This window comes from Equus asinus, chromosome 3, assembly GCF_041296235.1.
Source record: "Equus asinus isolate D_3611 breed Donkey chromosome 3, EquAss-T2T_v2, whole genome shotgun sequence".
In the NCBI taxonomy this organism is placed as follows: Eukaryota; Metazoa; Chordata; class Mammalia; order Perissodactyla; family Equidae; genus Equus; species Equus asinus.
Genome location: NC_091792.1, coordinates 137,372,622 through 137,398,224, shown reverse-complemented (window position 1 = coordinate 137,398,224; position 25,603 = coordinate 137,372,622). Strand labels below are relative to the sequence as shown.

Genomic DNA, 25,603 nt, shown 5'->3' with positions numbered 1-25,603 from the left:
TTCTTTGAATGTGAGGATGACGCCTCTAACGATTCAACATCAGCGTTACAGGATCTTGAGTTGTTTTTCTGGTAGAGGTAATTGCTTTTCTCTGATTCACCCCACTCTCGTGGTTCTGATTCCCTAGTGATATTCTGCATGTGGGTATAATACGACTAGTCAGGTGATCATTAGATTCTCTTAACAGTGGATCTGAGCAATTAATGCATATTTGTTTTTTGTCTACACATTATGTTATGATAACCACGTGAGCAACATAGCTGTATATGTATGTATGATGTTGAAAAAACAACAAAATGGCAAAGACAAAGAAAAAAATCCCTATTTTCTTCTGTGTAGCCCTTATTTTATTACATATCAATTGAAAAATTTCTGATAGAAGATTTTTCACTATTCTCAAATTCTAAAAATTTGTGGTTCATAAATTCAATGTGGTTAAACTAATAGGCCAATTTCCACACATTAAATAGTACACATAGTACTATATTATTTAATATTTCTGGGAACTTCTGTTGTTGTTCTTATTTAGAAAATAAGCCCAAAGCTATTATTACCTTTGGATATATGTACATGTTAAAATAACATTACATGAATTATTTATGGTTGGTATATTTTAAATGATAGAAAATAATCATATTTTAGTCAGCCAGAGATTATGTCTAAGTAACATAGAAGTAGGGTATATTTTTTGGTTCTTGTTTAACACTCTTCTTTCAAAGTTAACCTTCTGATTCACTTTGGCCCTTATTAGTTTCAAATTATAAGCTATGTATAAATTCTAAGCAAGGAAAACTATAATCCTATTAAAGGCACATGAAGGAGTCTGGTCAATCTTCTAGCAAAGCTGGAAAGGTCCATGGAAATGACAGCCTTTAAGCCTTCACTTTATGGTTGAAGAAACTGAGGTCAAGATCAAGATCAAGGTTGTACTGCTAGTTAGCTTCCCAGGTTCTCTGAATTCTAATCCTTAGTCTTCCAGCTTACCCAAGATACATTTCTTTAAACTGGAAAGTAATTAATAATAAGGTGTTGATGGTGATTAGAGTATAAACCCAATGGAAATTCCTAGTGGTGATACAAGCCAAAAATTGTTCTGTGCTCTCCAGGAATTTCAGAGAGAAAGGCCAACAGGGTGAAATATTCTGTAGCTTGACATATTTCCCTTATAGGACCCAGAATTGTCAGAATCTATTCTCCCCACAGAAAATTTCCTTGTCATTAGCAAACCATACCTAACAATGTATAAAATGTCTGAAGAATTGCATACCCCCTTCTCATATAAGCAGAGGTTTGCATCCTGATGGCTTGGCCATTGTGAAATGTGGACATTTGTCTCTGAAATAGTCCTTTAAGTGTATATAGTGAGATATCACAGAATTATATTTCAGAATTGACAGTATATTTTGTGTTTTTACCAAGATAACATCTTATGCCAATTGCAAAGATTCTTTTAGGTTTTGCAGCCTCTGCTGAATCTTTGGTTACTGCAGGTTTTAAATAAAAACATTGAGAAAAATCTTGCCTTTTGCTCTTTTTTCGGTAGCTTCTCTCGGCTAAACAAGAGTCATAAGTGAGATGAGGTGGAGCACCGCTTGATTTAGTCTTTCTTATTAGAAATGAAAATATTTGTTCTCCTGACATTCTGATGTCTGCAGCACTGAATTTTTAAAGGTTTAATATAGTACCATGAGGTTGATTTAGTGTAGCTCTGAACCACACGATTGTGGAAACATAATTCTGATCATAAGAATTTATTGCCCAAAGTGAGTTAAAGGAATAAAAAAAAATAAATGATTTCTGGTCATATACAAGAGACAAATACTAAAGAAAAATAAATTCTTTCATATTTATTAAAACCAGTTAAGGGAGAATTTTTGGCCTGAAAGCTTTATCCTTATCAATAAATGTCTCCCTTTTGCAATTTCAGAGCTTTCTTCAAGTTCGTATGTGTTCTGGGATCAGAGTGCCACTAAGGGAAATTGGATTTTTGCCTGGTGGTTATGGAATAACTTCCCCTTGCTCCAAAATTTTATGGAATGAAAAAGATATTGTGTTGGTTTCCTGCCCAGAAAATGATGCTTTATTCTCTAATTATGCAGCTAGCTATTCTCTATTTGGTAACCCCAAATCACCATATGTGACTCTAATACAGTGGTTCTCAACAGGGGGTTTGTGGACCCCCTGGGGAACATTTGGCAATGTCTGGAGACATTTTTGGTTGTCACAACTGGCGATGGTACTATAGTCATTGAGTAGGTGGAGGGCACAGGTGCTGCTAACCATCCTACAGTGCACAAACCAGGCTCCCACAACAAAGAATTGTCCCGCCCAAAATGTCAGTAGTGCTGAGGCTGAGAACCCCTGCTCTAATGTTTATTACATTGTAATGTAATCATATCTTTACATGTGTCTCACTTCTGTTGGCTTGTAATATTTTTACTGGGCAAGGACTAGTCTTCTGCCTCTTGGAGTATTCTCAACATGATAGGTGGTCCACGAATACTGAATGTTGAATAACCCTCAGTTGTGAGGCTGTGAATGTTACGTACTTATACTTTTTCTCCATATACTCATTGGTGAGGTTTGGAAATCATTATTTAAACTTTATTTTTTTGTGAGGAAGATTTGTCCTGAGCTAACATCTGTTGCCAATCTTCCTCTTTTTGCTTGAGGAAGATTGTTGCTGACCTAACATCTATACCAGTCTTCCTCTATTTTATGTGGGTCACCACCACAGCGTGGCTTGACGAGTGGTGCTGGGTCTGTGCCTGGGATCCGAACCTGCAAACCCTGGACTGCCAAAGTGGAGCACACAAACTAACCACTATGCCACCAGGCTGGCCCTGGAAATCATTATTTAAACTTTTGTGTTGACATCTTTTGTATTGACGTTATTTAAACTTTTGTATTGACATCAAAAAAATGGCACAAACCTTAAAGGCACAGGTCAATAAATCATTAGAAAATGAAGACATCAATATAATTACCTCACATACGAAGAGGTAAGTGTTACCAGCCTTCCATAAACACTACATTTCCCAAACATCACTTCCTACCTTCTCTCCGCTGGTAACTGCCGTCTTGGTTTCTAACACTGATTTTCCTGTTTTAAAATTGCTTTCTGGTTCAAATGTTTATGAGATTCATCCAATCGTGTATAGCTATAAATTGTCCTATTTTAATTGCTGAATAGTGTTTCATTGGGTTACTGTACCGCACTTTTTTATTCACTTAATTGTTGATGGATATTTTGTTTTTTTCCAGTATTAAACCATTACTGTTAGTATGACTATAAATATTCTTTTTGGTGTCTTTTCGTGTGTATATACACACATTTTTGTTGGCTATATACTAGAAGTGAAATTATTAGATCATAGGAATATGCATATGGTCAACTTTAAATATGAAATGATCATACTGAAAGATAGGCTAAATAGTTCTTTTTCCTACTTCAGCATACATATAGCTTACAAGGAATTTGTTGCTACGTGAGATAAAAGTAACCTCTAACATCAGTGACTAAGGCAGAAATTTAATTGCGTAAGAGGCTTGTGTTTTGTTTTCTTATCTTCACAGGCTCCTGTTGTTTTAAGTCTTTCTAATTCTGCTGTGATAGCGTGGGCTTACTCAGTGCGACTTCATTTCACATGCGCTAATGTTAAATAAAGGACATTTATCACTTTGATTTATGTCAATCACCCCTCTCCACAATACACATATTTCCACTATGCTCAATTTACCTGTTAACCTTCTGTTTTGAACCTTTTGTTCACCTTTGTAGCTACTGCTTTTTCCCTTGTTTTTCTTATTCACATCATCTTTATTCCATCTCATCATGGTGTTTTTTTCTTCCAGTTGAGCACCATGCTTCTACAGCCATATACTGATAACATGTAATATCTATTTGGGCCTGAGGAGAGGAATCATGTTTAATATGCAGTGTGAAATTTCATAGTGACTACCTAAGACATTATATAATATCATAAGATTATGATATTTTAAGGCTTTATGAAAACATATAGGGGACTGATGCAGTGGGGTAGTGGTTAAGTTCTCATACTCCACTTCGGCATCCCAGGGTTTGCGGGTTTGGATTCCAGGCATGGACATCACACTGCTCATCAAGCCGTGCTATGGTGGTGTCCCACATACAAAAAATAGAGGAAGATTGGCACAGATGGTAGCTCAGTGACAATCTTCCTTAGGCAAAAAGCAGAAGATGGGCAACAGATGTTACAGATGTTAGCTCAGGGGCAATCTTCGTCATCAAAAAAAAAAAGAAAGAAAGAAATCTTATGAATTATTTAGTACAAGACTCTAATTTTACTGTTGAAACCCGTGGGAAAATTAAAGTAACTTGCCAAAAGAAAAATGGCCAGTAAGTATTAGGACGGAACTAGAACTCTGGAATTTGGACCCCTAGTCAGAGGCTCTTTCCTGTACAGAATTATGTGCTAAGTAAAAAGAGATGGAAATGGCATAAAGCAATTACTAAATTTCTTAGAGTATGCTATAGATGACCACAATCTCTAGTAGCCAGAAAAAAACTTAACCATAGTAGGAAATATGCCTTTTTCACGTGGAAATGTATATATAGACATTCTGAACTGCTTTGGGCAACTATAGGTACAAAATATTTTCGGAGTTAAAGAACACATGCACATACGTGATTAATTTATTGATAGCAGAGGAAGAAATTCTAAAAGAGAAACAGAACTGGTTTTTTTTCTGTTTTAGCAAGTGTGTGTGTAGGGGATGACAGTGGTGATAGTAAACTGGGATTATGCACTGAGAGGTTTTTTTTTTTTTTTAAATGAGTGATGTTGGCACGTATCTATTCAAACAAATTAATTCCCCATTGTGATGGAGTCAGATGGGAACCACCAAAATCAAATTCAAATAGAAAAGTGGGAGGAAGCACCAAAAAAGGAGAAAAGTAGAGAAATCACTTAAAAATTTCCCATAATGTGAGTACTAGCATTTTTCCTTTTAATAGCAATTCTAGTAACAGTTTAATATTTGCCACTGCTTATAGTCTAGAAGACAGATAGAAAACACGTTTATTCTCCAACGCCAACTTCCTTCACTTCGTGATTGTTACAGGGAACCCTATTTTGAGATTTCTGAGGCCAACTGCAGATTTATTAAGAAGGAGTGGTAGCAAAGTCTGTGCTATCTTGCAGGAGACTAAAAAGGCGGGTGTTTCAATTTCGCTCTTACCATCCCTACATGGATTTCTCATAGACATCTCAAACTGAGTAGATTCAAAAAGAAACTCCTGGGTTTTTTTTGTAGGCTGCTTCGCCAACATATTTTTCATCTTGTATATGGAACCACTGTCCATTCCATTGTTCATACCAGTAACTGGGAGTCATTGCGGCCAGCTCTTCTTTTCTTATCCCACCTCCAAATAATTACCAAGTCCTATAAAGTCCGCCTCTCAAAACAATCCTGCATCCACTCTTGTCTCTACATCTCTTCTGTATCCATCCCAGTACCAGCCTCCGTTACCTCCCATCTGCACTGCTATGACAGTGCCCATTATGATCTTCGGATAGGTACATGCTTTTTCCTGGTTCAATTGATAATCCAAAAATGAGCTTGGATGATCTTAAAATACTAATCTGGGTATAAAGCCCTCAGAAGTGCTCCATTGCCCATAGGATCAAGGTGAAATATGTAATATGCCCTATAAGACTGTGCATTGTCTGATCTCCAGCTATTCCTTAGCATTGCCTTAGACCTCTTCTTCACAAAATCACTTTGCATCAACCCCATCAGCTGTTTGGGTTTTGAGCAATACCAGCTTTCTTTCCTCAGATCATTCATACCTGCTTTTCTCTCCCTGTGTAAATCTCTTCCACATTCATTTCATTTAGTTTGAAATGTCTTCCTTCTCTTTGAAATCTCAGCTTAAATATCAGGGAAGCTTTTCCTGACACCTCAACGTAGGTAAGTTTTCCTAAGTACTATGGCTCTTGAGTAGGGTAGATCTGCACCAGGGATCTGAACCCATGAACCGCACGCCACTGAAGCCCAGTGCATGGAACTTTAACAACTCGGACACAGGGCCAGCCCCCTTCATGCAGTCTTTATTTGACAGTTGCACTTAAAGTCTAATCTGACTGATGATTTATTTAATTTCTGTATTAGTCTCCTATTGTAAAAAATTACTACAAATGTACTGGCTTGAAACAATACAGATTTATTATTTTACAGCTCTGTTGGTCAGAAGTCCCAAGTGTATCTCACGGGGCTGAAATCAAGGTGTCAGCAGGGCTGCATTTCTTTCTGGAAGCTCTAGGGGCGTATGTGTCTTTTGCCTCTCCAGCTTCTAGAGGTTGCCCACAATCCTTGCTGTGGCCCTTCCTTCTTCGGAGCCAGCAATATCCAAATAAGTCTCCCTCCTGATGCCATCTCTAGTTCTGATACTTCTGCCACCCTCTTCCCCATTTAAGAACGCTTGTGATTACACTGGGTCCATCTGGATCATCCAGGATCATCTGCCTATATTAAGGCCAGCTGATTAGAAACATTAATTCCATCTGCAACCTCAATTCCGCCTTGACATGCGACGTAGCATAATCATGGGTATGGCCATCTTTGGAGGACCATTCTTCTGCCTACCACCAGGTCTATCTCAATGGTAAATTTTAAGCTAACTGAGGGCAGGAACCACACTTGTCTTGCCTAATGCTAGATCTCCAACACCTAGCACATTGCCCAGTGCAGTGTAGCATTTCGTAGATGTGTGTTGAATGAAAGAATGAATTAATAAAGTACAATTATTATCAATGGTAATAGAGACAGGTGTCAAGTCTCAGAGTGGGGAATAGACTGCATACTAATTATGCTACATCAAGTTATTATGGAGGGATACAGATAAATTGTTTGAGCCTCTTTATCCAAGTCATCTCATATTCTTTGGGAATTAAAAAACAAATCTAGCATTTTATTGTAGAATTCTTGTTGGTTCTCTCCAACCCCCACCAGAATAAATTTCATAATTATGTATTCTGTACAGAAATATCAACATAAATGTACTTTCCTGAAGCGTGCAGCTGCTATCGCTGAGGCTGACTGTAACTCCGACATATGCTGGGTGGCAGCAGATAAGTTTAGAATTAGTTGTGATAGGTAATCCACAAAATAGCTAGACTGCATGCCAGTAATCAAGAATTCACTGTAATTACTTTAATCTGTAGTCGGCTCAACACAGTGCACAAAAGGCTGGCAGAGGAATTCTGCAACCAGAGAGAAAGTTGGTTAATTATTCCAAGACCATCTCTTTGTTCCCATATTGATTTTGAATTATATGACCTTTTCATTCATTCATTTATATATTTATTCATTCGGTGTAATGTGTTAATCACAGTAGGAGCATATTAATTACACTAGAAACAAAACACAGTAAAACATGTTCCCTCACTTCTTAGTACATTCAAGCTCATAGTGAGAGACAGACATGTAAATAAACCCATAAGTGCAATATTATTTCTCTTCCTTCCTGAAAAAAAGAAGTTGTAAACTCAAAGTTAATAAACACTTAGTATGAGAAAGTCCTTTAAATTTTATATGAGAAAGACAAATTATTGGAAAACATGCACACTCACACACATATGTCATGTTGTTGCCAAGGGAGCCAGCTTAGTTTACTAAGGAAAATAGTGAGGTTTAATTTTTTTCCATTCCTGAATCTGTAGGTTATAGAGTCTATGATAAACAATGAAGTCAATCCATAAAATCAGGTGCTTTTGTATTCTCTTCAAGAAGTCATCTTATACCGTGAATGAAAAAGTTCGCATTTTCAAAGTTCAGCTGAGGAAACTCCTGTTGCTGTTCCACATTGCCGGTTACCAAGACACTGTGGCTTGGTCCAACATGCAAACATCTCAGAGTGTGAACAAGCGCAAAAGGTTCTTACAGGCTGGGTTAAGGGTGGAGTCTTACAAGATACTATTTCATATGGATAATGGGAAACTTTTTAAAAGGCCATGTTCAAATGCAGAATGAGAGGGAGAAACTTTGAGAACAACACAGTATGAAAAAATCTTCAGAAATTTTATATAGGTTTAACATAAGTTGGCACTGAAGGTAGCTTTCACAGCAAAATGAGCTTATGTGATTTTAGAGCGCTTGATTAAGATTATAGTGTATGAGAAACAGGAGCTCATAGGTGGTCCCTCACTGGTCAGTCAGACCTAGCTGGTTGTATTGTTGTTGGAGGAAGTCATCGAGAGGATGTGACCGCTGGTTGACCTGCAAGCTAGACCCAGACAATGGAGGCTCCTCAGCTGCTGCCCTGTCCTTGGAATGCGCATTCTGCCCACTGTTCTCACAGGGAGAGCCTTTTTCAAGGACACAACCTTGAGAGAGTAATGTGTTGATGAGACCGTCTGGAGAGCATACTGTGACAGAACACAATATACACACACACACGCATCACAGGTAAGGCCTCTGTCTATATTTTTGAAATTCTGGTGGACGGGGCGGAGATCTACTTGTCTTGTGGCCACCTAAACAAGCCTCATATATCAGTTCCATTGCTTATTAAACTTGCCACCTCCCAGTCTGGAGAGGTCTGTCTCTTTCTTCGATCACTTTGCCCTCTGTGTACAGGGGCCAGTTTCAGATTTCAGCCAGGGAGCTCCTGAGGTTTCAGACCAACAACTGTCCTTTTTATTAAGGCATCTCAGGTAACAAGTGACAAAATACACTCAAAAATTGGAATCATTTTTAAGAGGTAAGAAGTCAGGACGGTGAAAGGGCCATGCAAAGAAGGGTTGAAGATATTAATAATGTTTGACTTGGAGAATACAAGACTAGGGATGTTTCTAGGGCTTTATTTTTTAATTTCAAATATTTGAAGATTTGCCATGTTTAGGAGGAATTAGGTTGCGCTACCCAGGCCAGTAAGGGAAAGTTACAGGAAGAGTAACTTAGGATCAGTATTAGAACATTCAAATGGGGCATATCCAAAAATGAATGGGAATCCTGGCAAGCAGCGAGTGCCCATGCCTTAGGGATCTTAAACAGAGGCTGGACTGTCATTTGCTAGATGGTTCAATGAATCTCACAGAGGGGACTTGAGCATCTGAGCAATGGTTGCCTTAATCATCTTAAATATCAACTTGTCATCTTGTAGAGCTCTAATAGCTCATGACCTTTAGGCCATGAGACAATAGTTGAAGGTAAACAATAATTTATAAGTGTACTTAATAATTCACAATGGTATCATATTTTGAGGAAAAGTACCTCAGAAAACCTAATAAAAAAGAACTGACAGAAATGTATGTACCTTCTGTCTCTCCAACACGGCCAGTATTTTTTCTGGTAATGGATAATTGACTTTTGCGTTAGATACCAGCTGAAGTAGTTGGCATCCCTGTAGAATATGTTGTATGAAAACTATGTTATTTGACCCTTGAATCACACTTGGCATGGAAAGATCCTCACATGCTGGGAGGAAGGTTGGAACGAAGATGACTGAGGGAGGAGCAGATCCATTCCTATCATCTCGCTCACATTTGGGGGCATATATTCATGCAGTGGAAAATTGGACAAAATCTTGTACAGTCTAGTCTCTCTCTGTTTTTTATTTTCTCTGAACCTGTATAGTTAAATTTCCATTTGTTAAGTGAGCATGGTATGACTTCACTCTTGTCTTTTTAAAGCTCTGTTATTTGCTGATAATCTTGAGCTATTTCTGCTCAGTATCACATGGCTCCATCTAGTTCCTTCCCTTACCCTCATTGCTTTACTTGGAACAATGAATGAAACTGGTATCTCCATGCTAAAGTTAGTACCTAGTTAGTATCCAGTTAGTTAGTTAGTATCTAAAAGTTTAACTTAACTTATTTATATGTTGGTAATGTGGGGTGGTTTGAGAAGTTTAGTTTCACTTATTACTGAACAAGTTTACTGATTACTTAACAAATCTACATGATTTCATTAAATTCTCTAAACTTCCCCAAGAAAGAAGGATTATTATTAACCTTGTAAATTTAAGGTAATAGATGCTTAGTCAGTTTGTGTCAGCTAAAATTAAACTGAGAAAAACAGATGCTTTCCATTACACACTACTGCCTCCCTTATTTGACTTAGACATTTTAATAGAGGCATTTTTAGGCTTATTGCTATAACGTTAGAGTAAATTTAATCCAGTCTCTAACTTTTATGTTCAGTTTCTCAGGTTGCATTTCTGGGCAGTGAAGTGAATGGATATTTTGCTTACACAGCTTTGCTGAGCAACCTTTTGCTTTCTATCCATGACCATAAAAGGAAAATGCTTTCCACAAATAGAATCTTGGGGGAAAAAAAGTATTATTCCTTTGGATGTGTTTTTACTCCTTGCTCTGAAATCCTTACATGGTAAACGGGAATAAGACAATAGGTTACAGAGAAATAGGGCTTGAAAAACACAGATGAAGCCCTCCAACAGCCAGTAAAGAAGTTGCTGCATGTGGTCTTCATTTGATAGGGCAGCAAACTTGCTTTTGGTTTTTTTCCCCTCGAGAACATACAGCTGGACAGAAGGGGGAACAAGGAAGAAATATAACCCTACCCTTAAATGTGAGTTAAAACTAAGATTCATGGGGTAGCAATGGCAAATTTCTTTCCAGCACCTTCCCCTGCTACAATCTAGATGGAGTTAGATGTTCTAACTCCAGGGTGATGGGATAAAATTGATATGTCACCCTAGGCTATCTGTGCAGGTCCATAGATCAGAGCTCTCTGTGTCTTTCCAGAAACACAAACCACAAATTGAGAATTATTGCTGGTTTGAACTTTCAGTTCTGACGTGATTCAGTTATCCTGTTGTAGAATTAGCCTCTTTGTGTTAAGGTAGAGAAAGGTGGGCTGGAGGTGAGGAGCCAATTTAATATTTCCCAAAGGCCCCTCTCCAGGAAATTGTTTGATTTTTAAAGAATATACTCCAAGCAGGGAGAAAATATGTAAGGTTTGTGATTATCTGGAACGTTTGTCCTACACTCCAGGGCACCTTATAACAAAATAATTGTTTAACAAGAACAAGGAAATAGCATCTTTTGATATGGTACATGACATACCCAATAATTTTTGTAGTCATAATTTTCATGTTTTTCTCCTGGGTCTCATCAGCTAAGTTGTAAGCTCCCTGGGGGAAGGAAAGGCAAGGTTTTATCTATCCGCGTATCCATCTGAGAGCCTGGCACAGTGCCTTTCCCTCGGTAGGAGCCCACAGAAAGTTTGATGTTTTGTTGGTATGGCCACTTTTCTTGTGAGAAAGGGGAAGACAGACTGCATGGGGTGATGTGGAATATGCTTGTTTTTCTCTGTCACCTGTATGGATCACCTGAAGGGAAAATAGCATTCATTTCTCAGTCTGATTGTAGGGCTATTCAAAGAGCTGTTTGAATTTTATTGGAGATGAAATTCTCATTTGATAGAACATATAGTTCCAGATTAGGATGCAGTTTAAAAATGCATGGTATTTTTAATATATGTTAAAATTTAGGTCTGCCAATCATGCTGGTGTTTCTGTAAGAGGATGTCAAAAAACCTTTCCTTAAAAGAGGCTGAAATTTGAAGCCACATTAGTTATTATTAATGGTTATTATCCATCATTACACGTCTTATAAAATCCATCATTTTCGCTAGTTTTCAGTAGTGCTGTCAGAAATGTATTCTGACAGAAGTAAAAATTCATGCACTACTAACTAGGACTTCAGTTAATGATACCAACGGTTATGAATATTCACTTTTTAAAGCTACCATTTCTGGGGAAAGTCCTATATGCCAGGCATGGTGCTAAGTGTTTTACATACATCACCTCATTTAATCCCTATTATAATGCGATTTTAAAGATGAAGAAATGGTGATTTAGGTTCATTTGCATGTTAAGATCACACAAATTGGTACAGCCTGCAAAACCCCAATTTGAAACCTTGCATTGTTGACTGTGTTCCTTGCTGAGTTTGTCTCTGCCTTTCCCTGAGCACATAGGAGCAGGCATTGTACATTTTCTGATTTAGCTACTTTGACGAGGAACCTTCAGTGACTTTCATTTTATGATGCTTATTCAAAGACTTCTGTTTGTCTGATGGCAATACTCTGCACTTAATTTTTTTCCCTATTCTTTTGTGCCCTGGGTACATTTAAATCATATAACTAAATGATAAACCCTCTGGTGGAAAAAGAAAAATCTATGTTTATGTAAGTGTGACTGATGAAAACCAGGATCTAATATCAAAAATTCCTGATCCCTAGCATGGGCCTATTGTTTTAGAATCCAAGAAAACAAAAGCAATTTGTTCTTTTACTCAAGAGTACATAGAATGTAAAGCTGTCAAACCCGAAAGTGTTGCAATTCATCTGCATAGCCATATGTTGACAGATGTTTTTGTCTGTAACCCTAGCTTTCTGATGTATAGTGTGACTTCCACTCAAAGATTTTTGTCTTTACTTTGTAAAGTTTTATCTGCAAAAATAGTTCACCCATATGAAAAAAAATTAGGAAAATGAAAAAGAGTGAATTAAAAATATACTAAGTCAAAAGAAAGCCAAGGATGTTACCAAAGTTTTTTTTTTCCCTAGCTGGTGATAGAGAACAACATGATAATCTTGGATTCCTTCTGTCAGATGGCACAGAAATATTACAAGGTATAGTGCCAGTTCTAGGGTGTTGGCATAGCCACCAATTGTGCAGCAGTATGCAAGATCTTATACAGAAGATAAATCTATAGTCTCATTAGGACTTGTAAAAAAGAAGTTTGCAATCAAGGGCAAGGGAAATGTTATCAAAAGTCAGTTAATAAATTGTAGTTTAACCTATGCAAATTCAGAAAATAATCAAGTTGACCTCCTTAAAAAAAAAAGAAAGGAAAAACATAGAATGTCTCACGTGGAAATTTTTGCATTTGGCATCTCATCTTCCTTTATTCAAGACAGGTAAGTGTTCTTCCTAATCACAGATAGCCTCTATGGAGCTGTAGGTTTAAAGACCCATCTTGACAGACGCTGCTGTCTACGTGTGCTATTCCGCTTAGGAAGTAGAAAAATAGCACCAATTGATTTTCCTATTGCACCCACGGAAAGCTCACATTTTGGCGTCACTTAGAAGCCATTGTTTGCAGAAGGGAGAGCTGTCTGTGACTCATTTATCCTCACCTCTTGTCTAACACTTTGCTTCAAGCACAGTCTGGGCTGTGCATCACGTTGATCTTGGGCAGCATTTCTTTCCCAGATGTCCACGCCTAAGTCTTATCACTAGATTTTGTACTTCATGGTACCTGTAAACATCTTCTATGTCCCAAATTCTGACAGTTTACTCATTTTTTGTTCACCATATAGCAGTAGTTTGAATGGTCTCTTGCCATATATTCTATTTGACTTCTCTATCGCGTTTGTGCTGATGGCAAATATTATTTGAATTTGGGTTACTATGCTCACAAACTTTACCTTGGTGAAGGCCCCATTTGGTTTAAAAAATATTTATAGGGCTGTCATAATATAAAACCTATGGGGAGTTCAAGTTCTAGAGATGGTGAGAAACTTGATTTTGTGTGTTTAATATTTAATATAATGGATGTAATATTAGCTGATAAAATATAAAAACATTCCAGGGCCATTGACCTAGTGAAAGCCTACTTTTCTCTGACATAAAGACCACTTGGCAGGGGATAGGGTTTTATTCTGTGCATATTTCCAGGGCCCAGGCTCCTTCTGTCTTGTGGCTCCATCACCCCTGAGGCTTTTCCTAGATCCTCTGCATCCAGCCTGAAGAATGCAGACACTTTCTTAGTCACTTTGGCCATTTTGCTTCCACTAATATTCTGTTGATGAGTACGAGTCACATGGCCCTGAACAAAGCCAGTAGGCATAGGGAAATGTAGTCTCTGGCTGGACAGCTCCCTTTCAATTATAAGTCTACTAAAGAAAAAACAAATTCTTGCTGGTCAGCTGACAACCTGTGATACAGTATTCAAAACAAGTAATTTAGTGCTATCCTCTGTCTCTACAAATCCTAAAGAGCCTTGTAGGAGTTTCCTGGGCTACCGTAACAAAGTATCAAAAAACGGTTGCTCAAAGCAACAGAAATTTATTCGCTCATAGTTCTGGAGGCTGAATGTCTGAAATCAAGGTGACAGCTGGGCCATGATTCCTTTGAGACTCTGAGTAGAATCCTTTCTTGCCTTTTCCCCATTTCTGTTGTTGGCTGTCGATCCTTTGCATTCCTTCCCTTGCAGCTACATTGCTCCAATCTCTCCTTCCATTGTCATGTGATGTTCTCTTCTGTGTCTCTGTCTTCACCTGGCGTTTTCCTCTTCTTATAAGGACAGCAGTCATATTGGGCTAGCGTACACGCTGCTGACCTCATCTTAACCTGATTTCATCTGTAGAGACTCTATCTTCTAAATAATGTCACGTTCATAGGTCCTGGAGATTATGACTTCTACACTGTTTTTTTGGGAAACAATTCAACCCATAGCAGGAATGTTGGGCTCTTTTGTTTCTTTTTACAATTTCTTTAGCCATTTTTGCCTATTAATAAATTAAATGCAAAAGATGGCAACTCTCTAATCATAAGATTCTTTTAATTTCTGCCAGGATCTTGGCTAGGGACATCCTTGGGGTCACAATTACTCCATTCTTCCTTTATAGTGTGAGGCGGCCATCGACAATAGCAAATGAATGGGCATAGCTCATTTGTTTCTTTACAAAAACTGGTGGCAGGCTGGATTTGTCCTGCGGACAGTAGTTTTTGGACTCCTGTACTAGGCTCTGGTCCTTTATAACCCAGATGTGGACCTTGTGAAATGAACCCCAGCTTTGAATTCAGGCACACATAAATTCAAATTTTGGCCATGATCAAGTAGCTGTGATCTTGACCTGCTTAACCTCAGTAAGTGCCAGTCCCTCGTCAGTGAAATGAGAGCTATTCACGAAAATCATCCACACAGTGCCCAGCTCATTGGAGGCGTTCAGATGTCGTTGTCTGTATAGATCTTCCTCTGCAGAGGCAGTATATGGAAATGGATACAAGCCAGAACTATAAAGGCAGACTGCCCCTGCCTGATGTTCCATCTTGGGAAAGTTCCTTAACATTACTGTGCCTCATTTTTCTCATCATTAAAATAGAGATAATGGTAGTGTCTACCTTTTAGCTTGCTTATGAGAATTTGTGAGTTATTACATTTAAAGCAATTAGACTAGTGCCTGGCACTTAATAAGCACTCAGTAAATGTTGCCTCCTCATATTGGCCATCATTGTTATCATTGGCTTCTCTTGTTACTCAGCAGTAAGGTGTATTATTGAATTTTATTTTTGCTGAATTTATGTCAAGGAGTGAACTAAATGAATGCATGATGATTGTTCAGGCCTAAGTAATTTCTTTTTCTGATTTATCAGTTATATTAGGATGAAAGAATAGTTTCTCTTTTAGTCTCCCTACTATTTCTGCTCAATGAGGAAGGACAAAGGCCTCAGACTGTTAAGGCAACCACTCCGCCCTCCAGCCACACTATGCCTGAAGTTTTTCCACATGTTACAATAAGAATTTAAAGAAAAATGGAATTTTGCTTTACAGCCAAGTTTTTTATCAAATATTTATCTATTACATTTGAGGATTTGAATGCCATTTTAAAATCCTTTCAATTAAAATATATAAAAAATTGGGTAAAATTTTACTAATGTATACTTGATAAGTTTTCATTGATATATGGCAGAGAAAGACCTCTTGGCTACTATATTTTCTTTGGTTACATTAACTTAATGATTTTCAGAAACTTGCCTTGTTCTGTTGGAAACAAATAAGGAAGAAGATATATTAGAAGAATTAGCTCAGTATTCCAGATGCAGAATTAGAGTAGTAAAACAGAAAATTACTAATTAATACCTAAACTTTTATTGGTAGTAACTTAAAAATATAAATTTAATTTAGAAATTTGTATCCCAAAATAATAAGAACTACTTGCAAAGAACTAATTACGATGATCATCTAGCTAGTTTCTTATTTTCCTTAAAGTAAGAGGAAATGTTGTATTCCCTATTGGTCAACTGTTGGTTTTGCAGTGTATTCATGGGGTCATGAGCTTCAGTTGAAAATTTGGTATTTTTATTTCTGTACATTGAATATGACGTGTGATATGTCCCCATGTTCATAATATAAATGCCACCAGACACTGGTTTGGATAAATTCAAATCCATAGAAATACAGTTTTGTGTTTTGGTTACTTATTTATATTTGGAGACATTTTTTTACTTTAAAGAATAAAAGTCTGAATTGCTTTAACAAAAGCTCTCTCTAATTTAATGGCTCAGAAAGTTTCTAGTTGTTTCAATTGGACTATGTTCATTTTAAATAGTGAACTTGTAAAATAGATGTCATTATTGTCTGTTTCATGTAGAGACTTTGTGAATCTTCAGCTGTCTTCTAACATTGATTTTCTAGGTGGCTCTCTCTTTTCCACCATAGCAGAGCCCATTACTTGGCAACTTGGCCTCATTAAAGCATTTAGCATTTGCTCTTCAGTTGTAGTCATTGGAGCTTTTTAAAAATTACTTAATTAATTATTTTACTAGTGGCTTCTGAATATATCCTGTTGTTTCTGCCAGCTCTCAGACTTGGTATATCATCCGAATCCCCCCCACCCCAACCCATTTTTTTTTCAGTCTGCATCCAGTAGGTTTTTTTCAGAGTTTGTTGAAGTCTCTTCTCCCTCTAGATCATAGTATTTTAGAGTTAGAGAGTTTATTAGTTTGCTAGAGCAGCTGTCACAAAGTACTAAACTGGATGTCCTAAGCAACAGAAATTTGTTCTTTCACAGTTCTGGAAGCTAGAAGTCCAAATTCAAGGGTTGGTTCCTTCTCAGGAGTATGAGAGAAGGAGCTGTTCCGGTTCTCTCTCCTTGGCTTGTATGGCCATCTTCCTGTTTGTATGTTGTTCTACCTATGTGCACGTCTCTCTGTGTCCAAATTTTCCTCTTTATAAGGACACTAGTCATACTGAAAAAGAGTCCATCCTCATGAGCTCTCTTTAGATTAGCCCTGTAAAGACCCTCTTTCCCAATAAAATCACATTCTGAGTTACTGGTGGTGAGGACTTCAACATATGGATTTGGGGGAGACTCACAATTCAATGTGTTAACACAGACTCTCTAGAAATCCATCTCTTTAATGTTAGAGATGGGAGATGAGAGTCTAAGTGACTAGTCTAAGCTTATGCACCCTCTTAGTGACAAAATCAGAAAAATAATCCTAATTGTTTTTCACACTTTCCAGAATATTCTGTTTCCCCTGTCTTTAGATTAATGCATCAGTCTGTTCCACACAAATAGATGGAAAGCATCTCAGCACTGGAAATCACTCAGGTCCCCTTTGAATTTATGGGGAAGTGATTGAAGTTGATGCGAATCTACACCTGCTTTGTTGGTTCTTAGCTTAAGTTTCTTAAAGGAGAAATTAATTAATCCAACTTTCTATGTATCTTATACATACAGTTACCATTTATTCATTGAACAAAGATTTATTAAGAAGCTGGTAATCCTGGTGCTGGCTAGACGTTAGGCTGTTAATTTCAACAGGACCTGTGAATGTTCTCTTCTGTCACGTGAGGTAGGGTGAAAATTAGTTTCACTGGTTTTAAGTACTGTGCTGTTTAACAGTTACGTAAGTAGTTTCTGAGGTGGTATTGTTCTCCAAGAGCATTTGTGATTTCTAACCAAGTATGCCTGTAATATTCCTAAGTACTGATGGTGTTTCCATGATATCTCTCAAGAATGTCAGTCAGATGACGTTTAAGTCATCCCCTCCACCTCATCCTTGTCTACTCACATGTCCGTCAGCCAGAGGAGGTAAGAGCAATATCCGTTAACGTCAACCTATAGTGTTACATTCTTATCTTTTGTCATCTAGGGAATAAAAAAGCACGCCAGAATGGAAATTATTTATAGGTAAAGTTGCAGTAAACATATGCCAAATAAGGGATATATTAAATGTATACTTATTTTGGGCTTAACAAACATAGGATGTGAGAAGATAAAACAACTGTTCTTATCATTACCTTTTTGTAAAGTTCCAAAAATATGTTAAAGATTGTGTAGATGTTAATAGCGTAGAGACGCCCATTATGCCCATTATACTTAACACGTTCAGGAGGATACTTTGTTATAATACTGTACATTTGCATTATAATATTGGATGCACTTTGGAGGTACATTTGTTAAGAGCTTTAGTTTAAAAACACATTAGACACCGTGGGGCCGGCCCTGTGGCCAAGTGGTTGAGTTCGCCCGCTCCGCTGCGGCGGCTCAGGGTTTCGCCGGTTCACATCCTGGGCGCGGACTTGGCACCGCTTGTCGGGCCACGTTGAGGCAGTGTCCCACATGCCACAACTAGAAGGACCCACAACTAAAATATACAACTATGTATCAGAGGGATTTGGGGAGAAAAAGGAAAAATAAAAATCTTTAAAATACTTTAGATACCAGAGAACAGATATTTACTTGAGTAACATAAGGTGAAGATGTAAGTTCATTTACCTATGCCGTATATTGAGTAATATTATTTTTGTACCACCCCTGACAGATATTAATGCTTTCTTGTTTTCAAATTTTTTCCTCCGTATAAAGTCTCCTCATATAAAATCTCCTTGAGGGGCATTTGAAAGTTTTAAGAAGTGTTTTGTGAGAATAGTAGTGAATATTAGATGAAGAAAAAAGACTACTTATGATGTAAGGACAAAGTTAGACTAGAGCATGTAGTTTGGGGAGGTGACAGGAATAAAGGCAACCCCCCCCCCCAAAAAAACTTGACAGGTCAGGCTGAGCAGGAAAAGTTGGACCAATGTGTGGAGAGCAAATGCCTGTTAGCAGGATGAGAACTCTCTATCTGGTGTCAAAATCAGAAAATAATTAGGGAAGAAATGTGAAAAGTGCCAGGAAGTGGTAAGAGTCTTATAAAAAGGAAATGACTCTGGCACCTCATTGTGTATTGATTAGTGAGAAAGGAGCGGTAAGAAGAGGAAGTCGCAGCTATCAAAGAAAGACATCCCTAAGGCAACAGTGTTTGTGCTTAATAAAAATAAAATAAAATAAAATAAGGCTTGACCTGAAAGACTGGGCAGCAGGCCAATGATGAAGGCAGATGAGCAGTCCCTCTGCTTTCTTCAGGGCTTGCTCCGTCTCTACCATTCTAGCACCACACACATAATTTACATCTTCGACATCAGTGCTCAAGAATATTGCTTTCAACGCTATCCTATTATCTTTTTCATAATCTATTTTTCTTAAGATTTCATTCTTCTTATTTTTATGCTTGTTGCTACATGGTAGTCAGTGGAAAATTTAGGGCGTACAGCTTTAGGCAAAATTTTCTCTTCTTAGACAATTTACACTCGAATCAGTAGACGGAAAGATGTCACTACTGATTCTTGTATGGACAGAGAAATTTGGTTGATTAGATAGGTAAAGTTTTGGAGACAGTTATTTGTTGTTTTCTTAATGGGAACTCTAAATTTTTGTGATGCCTCAATTTATTTTGCTTATAGCAAAAATAACCCAATATGAGAAAACGTTGGGATGGGAAGAGCTTATAAGTATGCTTGTATCAGAAGAAAAGAGTGTGAGGAAGAGCAGTAAATATGATATTGATGCAATAGTTAGGGTATAGGCTCCACTGTTGTGACATAGGCCCAAGGAACATTGGCTTAAACAAAAGTGGAGTGTTATTTCTCTCTCACACAAAAACCTATTTTGCTGGTACAGTGACTTGGTTCCATGATGTTAGGTATAGACTCCTGTTTTCATGCTTCACCACCCTTATTGGGTTGCTGTGGTTCTTATGGCTCTCCATGACGTCTGCATTTCAGCCAGTGGTAAGAGAGAAAAAGGCAAGGGAGGTCACCGCTGGTTTTTAGAAGCATGATCCAATTTCCATGTATCACTTCTGGGTACATGATGTTGCCCATAAATTAATCAAATAATCTTACCTCCCTGCAAGGGAGTTTGGGAAATGTGGTCTTTCTGCCCTTCCATGGGGTTCATATGATGCGAAAGAGAAGGAAAGAATGGATATTGGAGGACAGCCAGTGGCCCTGGGCAAAACTGAGCTTTTGGATAGTGTGGTAGAACAAGCTGGAAGGAATCTGGGCATCCAAATGACCATCTGAAGCAGAGCTATGCTGCCAGATTGGACCACTCACCTCCAGCCTTCATATAAAATAAATAGATTTCAGTTATTTTAAGCTACTGTTTTTTGGTCTCTGTTTCAGCAGCCTAGCCACCAGTATCATAACTAATACAGCTAGATGGGGAAAAATATCAAAAGTTTATCCTTTAACAGTATTCAGTAAAATATACATATTAAATATTATAAGGTAATTAGGAAATGGACCAAAATTAAAGCCACTGAACTTGGATATGGGAGTTTCTCTGCAAATTTGCAATTTATATAAAAAATACTCTCTTCCATTCTTCCTCCCTCCTTCCTCTCTGTCTTCTTCCTTCCTTCCCTCCTGTCTTTGTTCTTTCCTCTTTTCCTTCAATAAAGGAGTTTAAACAGTGATATGACTCTGATTTCTAGACATAAAAACGCCGAGAGTGATTTCTTTCCAGGAGTAATATAACTGAATGTGCATTAAGAAGAAAATACATGAGATAATTTTAAATTTTAGAACTGTGATCACATAAGTCATACTAGTGTGTTTTTGCAAAATTTTGTCCTCGAGCCCTGAATTCTTACCATTTATATGACAATATCCTTGAAAGTTTGTAAATTGGCATTTAAGGTTCAGGTCTATCTGTACTGAGCTTAATTGTGATATCATGGAGATATGCTTCTTGCATTTAATTCTCATTTGGATTATGCTTCCTGGCAGGGACCCTGACCACTGAACAATAAAGCAATTATTGCCATGATGATATGCAATATTGAGCAGATTATGTCATGGTTAATTTTCCGTATTCATAACCCTGCCACCTGCAGATGCTGACATTGTACTGAAGCTGGTTTTCAACAAGATAAATAGAAAATGGAAATTCTGAAAACAGTAGCATCCCTTCTCCTTCGATTTTCTCTTTAAAGATCAAAACTCCTCTGCTTACTCTTATTTAGTAACATTTTTTGGATTATAGACCTCTTTGAGAATTTGAAAAAAGCTAGGATCCTTTTCCTGGAAAAAAAAAATACCCAGACATATGTTCCTGAAATATTTTGCATACAACTTCAGTGGTTAAAAGATTTTGTAAATCCCATTCATGGTTTCCATTTCAGAATCTAATGTCTGGAACCCCCACTCTTAATCAATATATTAGATTGACTCATGGAATATTTAATGGAATGCCCTTTCGGTATTTCACAGCTTAGGATGAATTTTAACTTCTTGGCAAAACATAATACCTAGGAGTAGTTGAAGAAAGCCAAGAGTTTTAACTAACTTTGGTAAAATATTCAGCAAAAAAGAGTGGTATACGTTGTTCCCTGTAAGGGTCTCTAATGTATAAGTCATCATCATCCATAGTACAGAAAACACAACTACACAAGAAAAAACCCTCAGCTTTTAAGTTCCCTATAGAAAGTTTATATTGCAAAGGATTATTCATATAAACAACTTAATTAAAATAGTCTATATAACCAAATCTTTATGTACAGTTTTAAAGCAATAGGTAGAATATGTGTAACTGTTATAGGACACAGAGGTATCATAGTTGTGGTTCATTGAAAAACAGTGAAATCAGTATTAGCATAGCTCAATATAAACACCTCCGATTGAATTTCTAATAAAGTTCTCTATCCACTGAGGTATCATCTGCTTTGTGTCATACAACTTGAAGCACACAAAACAAAGGAACAAGAGTTCTTCTATCTCCTGAGAAATTTATTTCTATTTTTCTCTTACTGATCTAGTTATTTCTTTAGGTTACCTGAAGCCTCATAGGCCAATCACTCCTTTTTAGCAAAGATACAAGGAAATGGTTTCCTCTGTGAGTGATAAAGAGTAATATAGACTAACAAGGGCTAGAACAGGGAGAAGTGAACTAGTGTAAAACAAACGTGAAGGGTATAAAATTGAATTGATTGGCAAACTTAACTAAAAGTCCAGAGGCAGAGTCTTGCCACAGGTATGGCTACATCTGGGGGCTCAGACAATGACATCAAGATTTGGTTGTTTACTTCTTCTCCTTGCTCTCCCCCGTGTTGGCCCTGCTGTCCCTCTTCCATGGTCTTCATAAACTCACCTTCTCAACTCCATCGAATTACCTCTCGTTGATTGAACCAACTAGATCACATACTGTTTCTGGATCAATTTCTTTGAGAAAGATCAGTGTGGATTAACAGGACGTTTTCTCAAACTGGACCAAACACTGTGGCTGGGTGGATGGGAAAGAAAGATTGACCAAGCCTGGGTCTTGTTACCCATCTTGGAGCTACTGCTGGGATTGAGTACAACATCACCACAGGTCCAAGGGGTAGGAGAGGAGTGATTTCACTCGGGCACTATAGTTATTGTGCCAGAAGAAAGATGGATGCTGGGCAACCAAAAGAACAGCTATCCACACTTGTATAAAAACAAACATACGCATTACAACACATTTACATTCAGAGATCACTGAGGAACTTCCCAGCTCTCGCACAAATGAGGAGGCAATTTCACTGAGTTCTGGTTGTCTTCTACCACCATTCCCAGTTCTGTGACTTCAGTTAGGTCTATTAACATCTTTAGAAGGAGGTTTTTGTGTGCCTAAAGGAGCCCTTTCATTTAAGAAATTACTTTGCCCAGAAAATTGAAAAGTGCTTTCAATAAGTCACACCATCTGCTGCTCTCATATTAAGTTAAAACTGGCCAAAATTGAATCTTCATTTATGTGACTTGTATGTTTCACCTTCACTTTTTTTTTTTTTTTTTTTAGCAGTGTTGTTCAAAACTAACTCCTCAGAAATAGTCCTTAAATTGATGGGATTGAGTTTTTGTGCATTTTCCTGAATCTAAAGTTGTTGTGCTTTTTTTCCAATTTATTTCCTTATTTTTATTTTAATGAAGCTGAGATATACATTTGGGTCATATCTAAAGTAAGTGATTGCAAAGCTTTTTTTTTTTAACACTAGTAGTATAACTGCCAAAAAGCAGTGGGGCAGCATTACAGGCTACCAAGTGAGCACCTAAGACTTATTCTGGATGCCACCATTTGAGGCCAGGAATGCTGAGAATGCTTATGCTCTGCTGCTTCAGAGGATGTTAGCTAGAAACCTTTCTTCTTTGTACCAGTTGGTAAAATAAATAAAATATGCACTTGGTGAATCTACCATCTCTGAGCTTTGGTCATGTGGGGAAATAAATCTTTCATTGCTTGCCTTACTCCTTGAAGAGCTGAAAGAAGATAAAAACAAAGGAAAACTTTTGCTTATGGATGTCACTGCCTTAGCAATAGCTACACTTACTGGGGATTGAACCCATGCCAGAGGTTAGTAGGCAATGTTTCTTAGCTGGCACACCAAATATCTTTCTACATCTCTGGAGACTATCCCATTCCTCAAGCACTGCACATTTTCCACTTTATCGCCTGTGACTTATTGTCCACAAATTCAGCCAGGTGGTAGGGATATCCCGTAATCTCAGGAAGCTATGATTTCTCTTTCAATGTGACCTAGCTTTTCCCTTGTCATTTCTCACTTTGCTATTCTTTTTGTCAGCTTTGGTTTCTTTTTATTAAGTGTGTGAGTGTGCGCACATGCACACACGCACCACACTCAGACCTTTCCCTTGACTATTTCTCTAAATCACTGCACTGACTTTTGACTAAATAGCTGAGTCCCACGGAGGTGATTGGAGAGAAGGAATTGTTATCTTCTCTTTTATGGAGCGAAAACCCAAGGAACATAAAATTTAATTGATGTATCAACCCACTCAGCTTGTTAGTGATGGTATACCCATCAAGCCAAATTCTCCTAGTACTTCCTGGGAATGAGACAGAGGAGAAAGCTGCACACTGCTCTATCTGTGTGCGTGGATGTGTGTGTATAGGGGGGTGTGTGTGTCTGTACATATTTTGATTTTTTTCTCTTTTTTCCTTGAGGTACATTCAGAATATGTTTAAGTCCAAGCAATTATTGGACCATGGCCTCAGTAGATTGGGCATCAATAAATATTTGTTTGACTATTACACCAACATGAGGAATGTGACATGGTACTGTGTGTTTCTAAGTTTTTTGACTGCTCTAGACGTTAAGAAATCCAATTTCCATGGCAACTCAGTAGACCCATGGATGCACACATGCACGTTTAGCTATAATACTTTCACCAAACTGCATTTGCTTACACTTCGTGTGGTGGACACTAATATTTCCTCTTCTCTTGTCTTCTTTTCTTTTCTCTTGTTTTTTAAAAGCCTGATCACAATCTACTAAAATGGGTTTATGACCCTCTAAATTGTGGTGACCTATGAAAAGCACTGGTGTTGTGGAAAAATAAGGTCTATGATGTCAGGGAGAAATGATTTCAAATCCTCCTGGTTCTGCCACTTACTGACTGTGTGATTTTGAATAATCGTAAGACTCAGTTTTCCTGACTGTAATATGGAAATAGAACACTTTTCTTGTGGAGTTGAAGTGAATATTAAATGAGGTAACTGTTAGAGTAGCTGGTATTTTTTAATTTTTCTTGACAAATTGGTTTCTTCTACCATTTTCTCTCATCTTTTACAACTTTTCATTTTTGTGAGAGGCTGAAGGAAAAATACTTTCCCTTGACTACCTCATTTTCTATTTATTTTAATGTTCTATTTTTGATATCGTAGCTTCCTTATTTCAAAACAAAATCTCAATACCATGACCTATGTTTTGGGCATATAATAATAAAACTAATAGCTAGCATTTTTAAGCACCTTACTGCTTGCCAAACACTGTGCACATCATTCTGTGAATCCTTACAGATTTCCCGTGAGGTATTGTTATTATTATTGTTATTATTTCCTCAGTTTCTTTCAAGAGAATTTTTATCCTCTTTTGAGATATTTGTGTGTGTGCATATGATTTAAGAGATGTGAATACAGTCAAAATCTTCTTCTTGGCAAATAAAGCAGTGGTATGCTAAGATAGCTATGACTAAATAATAGTCCCCTGTTGATAGGAAGGATACCAGATTTCTTGAAGTAACCATTGTTTCTTTTCAACTTGAATTCTTAAAGCTGAGGTTTTATAAGCATACTTATACCAAAAGATTGCAGCAGAAATCGTCTGTGTGTGTGTGTCTCTCTTCCGTGTTGTACTGAATACTTCTCAAGTTATCTTTACATCCTAGGAGTCCAGAACTCTAGACTATAGTAAGCACTCAATAAGTGGTGGTTGTGCTGTCTCTCATACAGTGAACCACATTGTCAAGTGCCTGATGCAATTTAGGGCTACAGCGAATTGTAGATCCACATTCATTATCCAAAGTACACAATGTTTTGCTATAGTACTTCATGAAATACATAAGAAGAGGCATCTTCTCCATTTTCTAGAACTTTCTTTCTCTATAAAACATTAAAGAAATGTTATTACAATTTGGTCTAATTTTGTTAATTTTATATTCAATAGTTTAGGTATGGTACAAGCTACAAAGGCGTGCAAATTCAATCTTATGTG

The 25,603-nt window shown here is 37.5% G+C and overlaps 1 protein-coding gene across 21 annotated transcripts in view; it reads left to right on the top strand.

Annotated features, from left to right (window-relative positions):
• Nucleotides 1–25,603, top strand: part of PCDH7 (protocadherin 7) — a 398,823-nt gene that overhangs the window by 130,114 nt on the left and 243,106 nt on the right. The gene's annotated exons all lie outside the window — the stretch shown is intronic.